The following is a 12,479-nucleotide window of genomic DNA, read 5'->3' on the forward strand; positions in this document are numbered from 1 at the left end:
GTGCTTTACTACAAGCAGACGCCGAAGGGCGTGAACGCGTGATCGCGTTTGAGTCTCGCCAGCTCAAAGCTGCAGAGAAAAACTATCCAGCTCATGACAAAGAGCTACTTGCAATGAAGTATGCTCTAGTCAAATTCAGGGTACACCTGCTAGGCTCTAAGCTTTTGTGATCTTTACTGATCATGCGTCGTTACGCACTGCGACACAGTCGCCTCATCCCTCTCAGAGAATGGCAAGATGGCTTTCCTTCTTTGCCGCGTATAACTTCGAGGTGAAGTGCAAGCCGGGGCGGCTTAATGTAGTGGCCGATGCGCTCTCGCGCAGGCCGGACTACGAGTTAGCTCATGTCACGACAGTGACGTCGTCAGTGCCTGACTTGATACGCGGAGCGTATGCACAAGACGACATGTGCGTAGCGCTGCTACGGGCTCTTGGGAGCGAAGAGTTTAAAGACTCTGACAAGGAATTGTCTGGGCGCTTACGCGCGAGGCTGCATCGATACTCACTCGATGGCGGCCTGCTGTACTACAGCACCGACTCTGAGGATAACCCTCGTGTAGTCGTTCCTCATGATGAGGATCTAAAGTATCGAATCCTCTACGAGGTTAATGATACGCCCGTGGGCGGGCACTTAGGTAGGGAGAAGACATATGGCTCGGTGAGCTCGATGTACTGGTGGCTTAAGATGTATAAGGGTGTCGGCACCTATGTACGCACGTGTGAGACGTGTCAACGGACAAAGTCCGCGCCGAGCACGGCAGCGCCATTGGCGAGTTTGCCTGTCCTTAATGGATGCTGGCAGTCCATGAGTATGGACTTTGTGTTTGGCCTTCCCAAGGATAAGGCTGGAAACACGGGTATAGTGGTCTTTGTAGACCGATTGAGCAAGATGGCTCATTTAGCGGCAGTGCCGGACACCATTGATGGTGAAGGTACAGCTTTGCTGTTTTTAGACCGATTCTTTCGCCAACATGGCTTGCCTGAGGCAATTGTCTCGGATCGAGACCCGCGCTTCACCGCGAAGTTCTGGACGTCACTCTTCAGAGTGCTCGGCACTCGTTTGGACATGTCCACAGCGGACCATCCGCAGACCGATGGTCAAGCCGAACGCGTGAATCGCGTTGTGGAGGATACCCTCCGAAGCGTATGCGCTGAGGCGCCAAAACGCTGGAGCCAGATGCTCCCACTCGTTGAGTTCGCATTAAATAATGCAGTGCACGCCTCGACAGGCTACACTCCGTTCTATGTGAACGGCTTGGTTAGCCCTCGCGTCCCACTGACGCCGCCACGCAGTGGCTCAGGGCTTGATGGGGGAGGGATAACCGAGCGGCTAGCTGATGTCAGCCCTGCTGCGGTTCGCAAGCAAGTCGATGACTTTGTCTCTTTGAGACTGAGCGTAATGCGTTAAGTACGCGACGCTATGGCTGAAAGCCAAGACACGCAGAAGGAACATGCAGATGCCAAGGGCAGAAGCAATGTTGAGAGGTTTGAGGTCGGAGACCAAGTTTTATTAAACGCTAAAAACCTGCCTACTCATGCAGTGTCTGTAGTCTTCAAAACGAAGTTAAGACCTCGGTTCATAGGACCGTTTAAGGTCGTGGCCAGGAAGGGCCTAGCGTATACGCTCAACCTTCCAAAGAAGATACGCACGCATCCGGTCTTCTATGTTGGCTTGCTTAAGCCATATCAAGACCCTGCTCAGGTGGAGCGCGGAGGCGTTGGCACCAACGGTGGCTGGACCACGGATAGCTGCAGGGCAGCAAGTGGTAGAGCCACGGGAGGCTGAACGACAGCAAGTGGTGGATCCACAGATGGCTGATCAACAGCATGTGGCAGATCCACAGGTCGCGGAGCGAAGTGCTCGAGATGCAGGAGCAAGCCAAGCTGAGCGCTCAGCCAAGCGACTGGACGCTCAAGGTCCGAGACCTGGCTGTGAGTCAACAGTGGTGGCTCTAACCTATCCACAAGATGGATCATCTCTTCGAGATCGATCGATGGACGGTGAACGGGAACGTTCGCGTCGTGGACGCCGGCGTCGTATGGACGCAGACGCCGTTCCGGCAAGTGCTGACTCTCCCCGCGAGAGCCCAGCTGAGGCAAGGCTTCCTCCAGCTCTGCTCGATGAGCATGGTGAGCTCCACTTTCACGTGGAACGCCTTGTGGCGTGGCGTAGACGCCAGGGTCGTACCCAGTACTTAGTGAAGTGGAGGGGCTACCCTCACTCACAGAACTCATGGGAGTTTGAGGTTATCCTCCGGCAAGATTGCCCTGACGTCGTTGACGCTTACGACCGGGCACATCATGTGCCGAAGCGCCACCATGGCGTGCGACAGCGTCGCCAGACGCTGGGCGCCTCCCACTAGAGTGGGGAGCGATGAGGTCAGTAGTTGAGCTCAGGCTCTGACCAGTGGCTGCAGCAGCCAGCTCGTACGTATGAGCGGTGCTCGCAGCGGGAGCAGGAGGTGGAGAGACCTCGTAGTGTTAGGGACATGGTCCCGAAGGAAGCAGGTGCTTCGTGTTGTGCTGAACAAGGTTCAGGCACAAGCGTCTCGATAGACGCATAGTTGTTTTGAAACAACTTGCTCGATGAGCATGATCCAAATGTGGATACGCTGTAACAGCGAAAGTGGTGTCCCGGACGGGGATCGAACCACTGGCCTTTGGCTTGACAGGCCGGAGCTCTACCATTGAGCTATAAGTGCGATGCCCGTACGTCAGTCCGAGAACGGACTACTCATGGTATGAGAGGGCTGCGCCCGGGTGGATTTGAACCACCGACCTGTGGCTTCCAAAGCCAGCGCTCAACCACTGAGCTGAAAGGGCGTTGCCCTTAAGCTTGTCCATTCAAGGACAACAGTTCATGGAACGAGAGGGCTGTGCCCTGGTGGGTTCGAACCCCCGACCTGTGGCTTCCAAAGACAACGCTCGACCACTGAGCTAAAAAGCGGATTGCTCTTAAGCTTGTCCAAGCGTGGACAATCGTTCATGGAACGACAGAGCTGTGCCCTGGTGGGTTCGAACCACCGACCTGTGGCTCTCAAAGCCAACGCTCAACCATTGAGCTAAAAGGGCGTTGCCCATAAGCTTGTCCAAGCGGGAACAATCGAACGAGAGTGCTGTGCCCTAGTGGGCTCGAACCACCAACCTGTCGCTTGTGAAGCGAGTGTTCAACCGCTGAGCTGTTGTCGACGACTCGAATGAGTCAAGAGCATTGCTCTAAGCGGTTTGCAGCTCTTGGAGTAGGCGCGGAGCGCGAGCGTAGGTCTGAGACCGCTTGAGAGCAAGATGCGCGCTGCGCTTGGAGCATTGGGCGGTGGGCCGACGACGAGAAGTTGGACATCAACGATGCGTAGGCGTTTGTGAGCTCACGGAGCTGTACAACGCTGGTGTGAGGTGTAGTAACCTCCGTCGTCTTAACAAGACGTGACCTCGCTGAGGAGAGTATCGAGAACGGAATGTTCTCATCTTAGTGGGGGAGAGTGTAACGGAGTTACATGGTGTGGAACACACAGGGGTACGAAGTACCCGAAGAGTTAACAAACTCTCAGTACATAAGTTGGAGAGTTAACAAGGTCTCTCAGTACGTTGGCCGAAAGCCACACGTTATGCATTTGATTAGGTTTAACTATGCTAGATAGTTAAACAGATACATTTACCCCTAGGCGGCTTGGCCGCAATAATAGTAAATAAAACACTTCTGGTTTTGAAGCATAAAAGCTAAGGTGTTAACTTTGAGCCCTGGTCTTGGGCTGTAAGTGTCCTTTGGATAAGGAACTTAGTATTAGTGACTCTTTGAGTCGAACGTCTTCCTCTGACGTTAAAGCTACGGCAGCCCCGCTGCACTGGTGCTCCTGGTGCACGAGTGGCGGCGGAGGTGTGGCATCCTGTCTTTGATACAGATGCGGTCGGGCACACGGTGCAGCGCAATGCCTTCTGTAATGAGCGCGTTATGCTGGGGTGGATCAAGAGCGTACGTACATCAATGATAGCATAAGCTGCACACGAGCGAGGCTTGGTTGGAATCGCTTTTGCCGTCTTAACATGCTTTGTCGTATAGCGCCACACAGGTATCAGCAGAATGAAAGCTTGTAAGACGATACGCTCAGGATTTGTGTGGACCTTACGAGCTATCACGCTTCGTTCAACCCACTGAGCGAGCCGACTTAACACGGCATCGCCAAGCTCAGCACAACTTAATTCACCTATTTCTCGCTATCAAGGAGAAACGACGCCTAGCTCCGGAGATGTATCTAGCGTAGTTCACAAATTCATGACCCTCGTGGGGCGTTGTGGCTCAATTCTTTGAGCTGGAATGCCAATTGTAGTATCTAGCCAATCAGTAGATGATAAAGAATTTTTCAGCCGTTCCACGCCACTTGTTGACGCACTTTGTTGCCGCTGCGCCAGCTCAAATTAGAGGAGAATTATTTTTTTTCTTACACGCTGACCGGTTGATGAGCTACATATCTCAATGCAAACATCCATACTAACATTCAGACGAGTGTGCTCTCCACAACCTCTACATCGAATAGTAGCCGGATGGTAGACTCGTCGTCACTGGTACTGCTTACCGAGTCCAGTGCTGGAACTTGAGAACCGCCACAAGTCACCCGTTTCTTGCGAGGCGGCGTCACCAGCAAGTCTTGATTGCGTAAGCTTTTGCTGCTGGCGTCAATTGTCTTTCGAGAGCTCTTCTTGCGCACTGGCGAAGGTGGCAGTGCCAACATTTGCTGCATCGCATCTTCTCGCACGCTCAACCAGTTAACAAGACCAAACTCGCTGCGCAATATGCCTCCATTGCAGCGTTTACTGAATCTTGCCTGCATGTTAGGCAGCGAGAGCGGGAAAATCCCGCATGTTTGAAACCCACTGATTATGGCTTTGTTGTCATGAATCAGTTTATTGTGGTAAGCTCGACTAGCGATAGCCACCGCCTCTTTTTTCGAGATCGTGGGGTCCGGTGACGACTTGATCACGCGCCTCAGCATCTTGCGGACCTCAGCCTTAAAAACCCTTGAGCACAGCAACATCCAATGGTTGTATTAGATGTGTTGCGCTCGGGGGTAGGAAAACTAAAATGATCCCGACCTCTTTTGCTTTAAGAAACCCACTTGAACCCATTACGACGAAGAGCCATCACTTACTAGATGGATTGGGCGCAAAATTTCACTGCCGATCACATCAGCGAAATGACCGATCCATCTTTCAAAAATACAACCATTGAGAAAGCCCTTGGACGCTGTATGGATTCCAGAATTTGGGCTTTGGCAGCCGTCCAGTGCGGTACGCCAACCAATTTTGTTTGGCAAAATGTAGAGCGGTGCTGCGACACGGCCATCGGCACTAATAGCAGCAACGACCGACAGGTGAAATGCTGTCTCCGTTGCCATCGTCCACACATTCGCTGACCCGCGTACGGCTAGCACAGCTCCCGACTGATGCTTACTGATGAAGCTGGTTTCATCCATATTCCAGACACGACTACTGTCTAGGTTGTGCTCGATGACCAGCTTCATCGGTGTGTTAAACGTTTCAGGTACAGCCACCGAATCAACGTCATTACGAGCTCGCGAAAGTGAATCTGAGGCACGCACAGATAGCTCCGGGAGACGCCCAATGAACCGATTGTACCAGCCCGATGTTAGGTCCTTAACCGAGCGTAGATTGCCGTGGATCTTGTGGTGAATCTCGTGGGCGGCTTCAATTACCTCCCATGGATGCACTGGGACAAGCCGGCGCTGCATTGCTGCATCCAAGTGACGATGGCGTTTTCACATTCAAAGGGCAGTATTGGAACAGGTCCAGACGCCTGCGACCTTCTTCGCACACTCCTTGCGTGCACGGACTTTCCGTTTAAGCGCTGATAGCGATACGGATGACGACGCAGCTACAGCAACCTGAGTTTCACCGAGAACGCGTTGAATGCCTTCCTCTAGCTGAGCCTCCGCGAAGGCGGTCTTCATCATCTCCTCTGCGATCTATCTTGCACTGGGGAGGGAAATAATTTACTGGATCATGAACTAGTAAAACATTGAATAGCCAATAACAGACGGTGAAGCACATATAGGGTGATATAATTGGACATTTTTTTGCATTGGCTCATTACCTGATTGAGGGTCATGAATTGGTGAGCTACATTAGCAAAGAAACCGCGACGTCAAGTTACTTTTGTTGGTGACCTGGGCAGAGATAGGGATGCCAGCGAAGACGTGCTAAAAACGCTTAGCTAACCGTTTTAGCCAGGGTTCTTACGGTAAAGACTGAAGAAATTTGTAAAATAGCCAGATTTTATCGTGCTGGCGATTTCACCAGGAATATATATTTTTTTCGAGAGAAACGTCAATTTCACTCGATTTTGAACAAATTTCCATGGGGCTCAATCCTGTATGTGTCACTGACTTATCCACCAGAACTGTTGTACACTCCGATAAGATTGTATATTTGGCGTGGTGGCACCCAACTCCACAGAAGTACTAAGGCTGTCGGCTGATGTAGCCATCTGCTGAGTTTAATGATCCCGCGACCTTCTATTAACATTTTCGCAAGCAAAACATATGGGATAATTGTTTAGTTTCGCAATCAATATAATCGCAATTTGCAAAACTACAGTACGACATACAAACTGCAGTTTGCACGCCATAGATGCGGCTGAGCATCTTGGGTTTGCTGGGGTTTTGCGGGCTAGACACCTCAATAAAGCGACTCACCTTTTAGTTGAAGCGATAGATAGACCATAAAATGGCTGTCATTTGCTGAAGACTCTACTGTCGAATAGCTTAAAAGAATACACTCACTATTTAAGCTTGTGTGTAACGGCCTGACCGCAATATAAACCCACCCTTGTTTCTACATTTCAAGTCGTCTCTAATACTACGGAGCATAAACATAGCGCCAGGCAAAGATGAGGGGGTCAATATATATATGAGACCGCCCAAAACAAAATGATACTTACATACCTACGTACGACTCGCAATTTAAGCACTCTAAATCAAAGCGAGGAGTCTTTGAGCCCTTATGAGCTACAGAATGACGATACATTTAGGAGTGTTGTGAGCTCACTAGTTTTTCAATTTTAAATATTCGAGTGTTATTTTAAAGCCTTTGTTAAAAGCAATTGAATAAGGGTAGTTTTACAGTTTTTCGATAAAGTTTTACGCCAAATGTCACAGTTCCGTTTAAGTACAAAATTACTTGGCCAACTTAAAGCTCGATTATCTCGATAACTTAAAATGATTCGTAAGTATGATTTTGTTTGAAACAGTCTCATATTTGTAGGACCGTCGAGGAAACGACTTGTGTATTCCTCGCTGTTTCGGCTTATGCAAATGGATTGATATCCCAATTGGACGCCTTTTTTACAAACAAAAGTGAAGAGAGGTATGAAGTATATCAATACAAGAAGGCTAAAAACGCTTACAGCACTGTGGTTAGCACCGTCTACACGTTAATGAACGATGGATAGCGGTGCCTAAATGAGGGCGGGAAGACCCTAAGGAAAGCATGCGCGGAGGACGATGCTATGGATGGCATTTAAGAGCTACGACCCAACGGGCTCTCCTCGAATATAGAGGTTAAATAAAACTAACCTCTAGATTACAGCATTCACAATTTGCACATCGGGTTACGAGCCGATAAACCACACGTGTTTGGCCTACAATTAACGTACCTTTTGTGAACCTAAGTTACACTCACATACGATGCCAGTATAAAAAAATTAAACCCACAAAGCGGGAGCGGTCAGGTGCTTTGGCGCGCTTGCGCACCGCTTTAAAACTCCTGACAAAGCCCCGAGATCCCCTCACCCTTCTTAATTCCACCCTTCCCAGCTACGATGCCCTCCAAACTCAGCGCCACGTCCTCCAAGCCAGGTGCATAGGCTGCCCGAGGCCTCAAGCACCCCACGTATGACGCAGTGATGGACGTCACCTCCAACGCTGCGGCAACCGTGGAGTGGGCAATGCTTGTGTATTTGATCCCGTGCTGCGTGCTGCGTGCCGGACGGAGCGCAGCGTCCATACCCACTCCTTTTTCTCGAAGAGAAATTGCCGCGCCGGTTAGTTGATACGGCTTCTGTGTCCCTGTTGTGCCCCAACGTCAATTACGGCTGCAGCTGAGATGGTGGGTGTTCATGCTCAGGCGGCTATGCAGTGGTACACCTACTGCAGTGAAACATGCTTGTAGAAGATGCAATCTATCTTCATGGAGGAATAGAAGTGAGGGGCACGTCGTAGAAATTGATGACAGAACCGGTAAGTCACACACAGCCAAGGTATGACACACAGAAAATGTGATATCACACACAATATGCGTGGAACACATCAATGTCACATCACACCACACAATCTATACGTGTGCCATAATTACATTGGCCAAAACACACCAAACAATGTATTTACCCATCACTGAATGGAAGCGAATCACAACCAGCGCTTTGTCAGTCTTTGAGCCAATCATCGTCCTTAAAATCCGTTTTCGTAAGCGGAAGGATCCTTCTTCATACCGTAAAACACTGAATTCGGAATCCCACCACTTCCCCCTCCTTAACGCAAGATGCCCACGACGACCAAGTGGACGACTGTCTGCAGCGACATGGCTCGCGAGGATTTCCAGCTGCTTATGGAAGCCATGAAGGTTTCATACACCAAGTGGATACGCCACAATGAACAACCCGGTAAAACAGTTCAACGGGCTGATCAAGCGCGACTACACTTTCCGAACGAAGCACAAGATCGGAACATTGTTCCAGCCGCTCGCTGATCGCTGCGAGCACCAGTCCGTCGATTCTAAGGTGTTCGAGGAGCTAGCAGAACCAACCCAGCAACTGAAAGCACGAGTGAAAGGTTTCCGGCGTCGCTATCTTCTCGCTGACATGACCCCTGGCCGATCGAGCACTGAGTTCTTGCTGGTTTCCTCAAACCCAGATGATGTTCGAGTGTTGTCACGCGGCTATTCTTCCGTTTATCTGCCTGAACCGGGACGCAGCCGAGAAACGGCTCCTGGGTCAGCCCAGATGGGCGTCAATTGTGCTCGCATGGAGACAGAGGGTCAGCCGGATGGTGGCTGGAACGTCGATGTTACTACGATGACGTGGGAGGGTAAGTATTACTTTAAGTTCGCAATTTGCATTCACCTTCTGTTTGCTGTTCAAGTTAAGAGCTACACTGGATAGGACGGAAAGAGAACTCTCGTCAATCGTACAGTCGTGATGAGGCGTCGCCGCACTGGACAAACAAGTTCTAATGGCGTAGCAAGTGCTCGAGTTCCTGCTGGTTGTCCACTGACAAACGGCCACTCACTTAGCTTGGTGTAAGTTTAAGACATTGTGGCACTAAGTTAGAGCTAAAGAATAAGCCTTGTCAGTGATTTAACTGCTATTGATCAACCTTCGTGGAAAATCTAAATAGAACAGTGTTCTTGATAGTTTTTAATTAATGGAAAACGTGAATAGAACACCTTTTTGATAATTATAAATAGATACACGAAATACAACTATAAATTTGTACTATATGCAGTCTACTCATTTCATGTTCACTTCTGAATTCGCCCTCAAGATGGACTCCACCGGACACGACCCACTGACAGCACCACCCCACCTACCACCGCGACAGCACTCTTCGAATGGTGCCGGCAGCACCTTAAGGAACGTGAGTGGTGCCGCCTCGACCAAGCGGCCGCCCGTTTTTTTACGGCTTGGGGCCTTATTTAATGAGGCTCGGCTAACGACGTTGCCAGCGCCTTATTGACGCTGTACCGCAAGCCCGAATCACTAAGGCCCGTCTCATTGATGCGGCAAGCCAAGAAATGATGCGGCGAAATGGAATGGGTGTTGCCAGCTGGTGTCGCCTTGATAGCACAGCCGGTTTACCAGATGAGATCCATCCTTGACGGCCGGCGTGTCGACGGGAAGGTTCTCTTTCTGACTGCTTGGGAACCCAGCAACGAATCTCCCATCATGCGAGCTGGGGAAGTATCGACAGCGTAAACGGCGCAAAGTGGAGCGTGCTTACATCGAAGCGGAAGAAGAATAAACAAACAGATCACATTTTATTACAGCAATTAATACATTAGTCTCTTCTTTGCATTTTTACAGAAAAAAGTCGTCACTGAAGTCCACATGATCAAACCATTGAAACATGACTAACTCCATACAGCCATCTGCTGAAGCGGTACAGACGCTATACGAATAAACTCGCTCCGCACAAGCCGCACAAATGAGGCTCCAACGATTATCGCCTGCAATCAAGCGCCGCCATGCCGGTGGTCAGGTCCGAGGCGCGCCGCGCCGCGTTATAGACGTAATGCGGTCGAAGCGTAGTCAAAGTGTCCATTCGTAGCCGTGCAATAGCCGTGAGGCCAGACGCGGGCGCCGCCATGGTGGTCAGGACCTAGGCACGCCCCGCCCGCGTTGTAGTCGTAATGCAGTCAGAGAGTCCGAGACACGCCTTGTTGCGAGGTAGTTCTTCACTGGAAATTGCAGAATGAGCTGACTGCTCTCTCTCGGAGAGGTAGTCAGCTTATGATTCGTTAAACTATTGAAACGCGACCACGGAATGGATGGCCAGTGGATGCGTCCCACGGTCTGTCAGCAGCAGCTGTGACAGCTCTTACCCGAATCTGTGGGGTACGCAGATGATGTGTGTGCTTGCTGCACACCAGTGTGTGTTGGTACTATTTTGTCGAAATTGATGAGACATCTTTAAAATAAATTTAAGAACAATAGAGGCCGAATTTTTTCTGACTACTGACTGTTTGGCGGAGTAAAGCGCACGACAAACCAGTGGTTCGGTATTATAAAATACAAAGATCGCACGAAGCCGACGCTGTCAGTGATTATCTGGAAGCATACACGTCCAAGGTAAGTAATAGTTTTGTTTTGGTTTCACTTAACTAGTGTACCTTAATGTTTGTAGCACGACGATTATGAGTAACCAGTTCGCCTCGTACGTGTCGGTGAACGGCAAGCACACGCTCGAGAACAACCGGCACTTTTGAGGCATGAACTACCAACACCTGTGGGTAAATCACAGCGAGACGTACGTCGGCCTCGTGGCTGGTGCCAACACAAACGATGTGGAAGGTGCATAGAAATTTCGTATTAAGCAGTACATCAAGGTGAGTCACCTGTACATAGCCAACTACTACTGGAATTACTAACCTAATCGTTTGTATGCGACAGGCCATGCGCGGAATGAAGACGGATTGCTGTCCATGCACTTGGACGAGTACTTATGGCGCAGCTGGCTCATACATCCCAGGCTACAGCAAATGACACCCTGCACACAATCGTCAAGGGCATTGTCAAATACTACTACTAAGATCTTCGAAGTAGAATCCTAGCAGCCAATACAAAGCTTAATCTGGTTTTTTTAAATCAACCTAAATTATTATTCTAAAATTCTCAAAGTGTGACTATATAGGAGGAGAGCCACGCAACGCACCGTAAGAATTTTAAAGCCAATGCCAGATTGAAGCAGACTCGAAGTGTCTTCCCTAAGCAGGCGGGAGGGGTTTACGAAGAGGTTCGAAAGCACCGCTACTCGTATTAACTGCTCTTAAAAAATAGTTTTTTTAGCGAACGAGTTTAGAAGGATCGAGTTGGATGCAGGCCGAACAATTACACGGGACCGAGGCTGGATTAAAAAAACAATTACAGATTAGACAAAGCCAAGTCTTTTTCGTACGATAGCGGGACCGTTTCACGCAACAAACGTAAGCGATCAATTAAGCTAAGTGTCTTAAGCCCTAATGGGGTGCCTAGAGCTTTATTACCATTGTAATATTCCTCCCATACCAAAATATATCGGACCCTCAGACCTGTACCTCAAAGCTGGTACAAAGTGCAAAACTTGACCACCGTTCGAGCACTTCTGAGTGTATATTTTACTGAAAACTGCGGTACTGCGTGGAATTAAGGGAGACACCACGATATGGGGAGTGGTCGCAGCGAGACTTTCAACCATGTTTATATGCGCAAGGATATGACTGGAAACCGTCTATGGGCTATGAAATGCGAAAAACGAATGCATTTTGCGACCAGGAGCCATGTGCTCTTGGTCTGATAAATTTAACAATGAGCCCCCAATTTTCGTGGTGGGGCTCACTATTAAGACCACCAACGACAGCCAGTAACCGATGTCCGCACTTATTGGTCGACTTTTTTCTAATCCTATCCTGCCACCTAAATATGTTGTAGACTCGCACCCAGCCTGTGGCCACAGCCTAGCAAAGCTCAAACACACACAAAAACCGGTCCCGACAACGAGGCCTCTGCGCTCTTATTTTTTTTTCGCACGACTACGCAGACCTCCAACTCGACCGCTCAAGCTCCACAGCTCATGCTGTCGGCCAATCAAGAATCGCCCCACGCCCCCCCCTCCCCTCCTCACCCCACCTCACCCCCTTACCCAACGACGACCTAACTCAGTGGAAGAGCACAGGGCTATGCCGTGAGGATGCTGGTTTAAACCCAACCGTCGCCA

At 49.8% G+C, this 12,479-nt stretch overlaps 1 pseudogene across 1 annotated transcript; it reads left to right on the plus strand.

The window, feature by feature from the left end:
• Positions 1-12,409: 12,409 nt before the first annotated feature.
• On the plus strand, positions 12,410-12,479 carry PITG_25664 (annotated as a pseudogene). The gene has a single exon. The product of its transcript is annotated as a tRNA-OTHER (tRNA).

The sequence above is a fragment of the Phytophthora infestans genome, genomic scaffold (assembly GCF_000142945.1).
Source record: "Phytophthora infestans T30-4 supercont1.3 genomic scaffold, whole genome shotgun sequence".
NCBI classification, from domain to species: domain Eukaryota; phylum Oomycota; class Peronosporomycetes; order Peronosporales; family Peronosporaceae; genus Phytophthora; species Phytophthora infestans.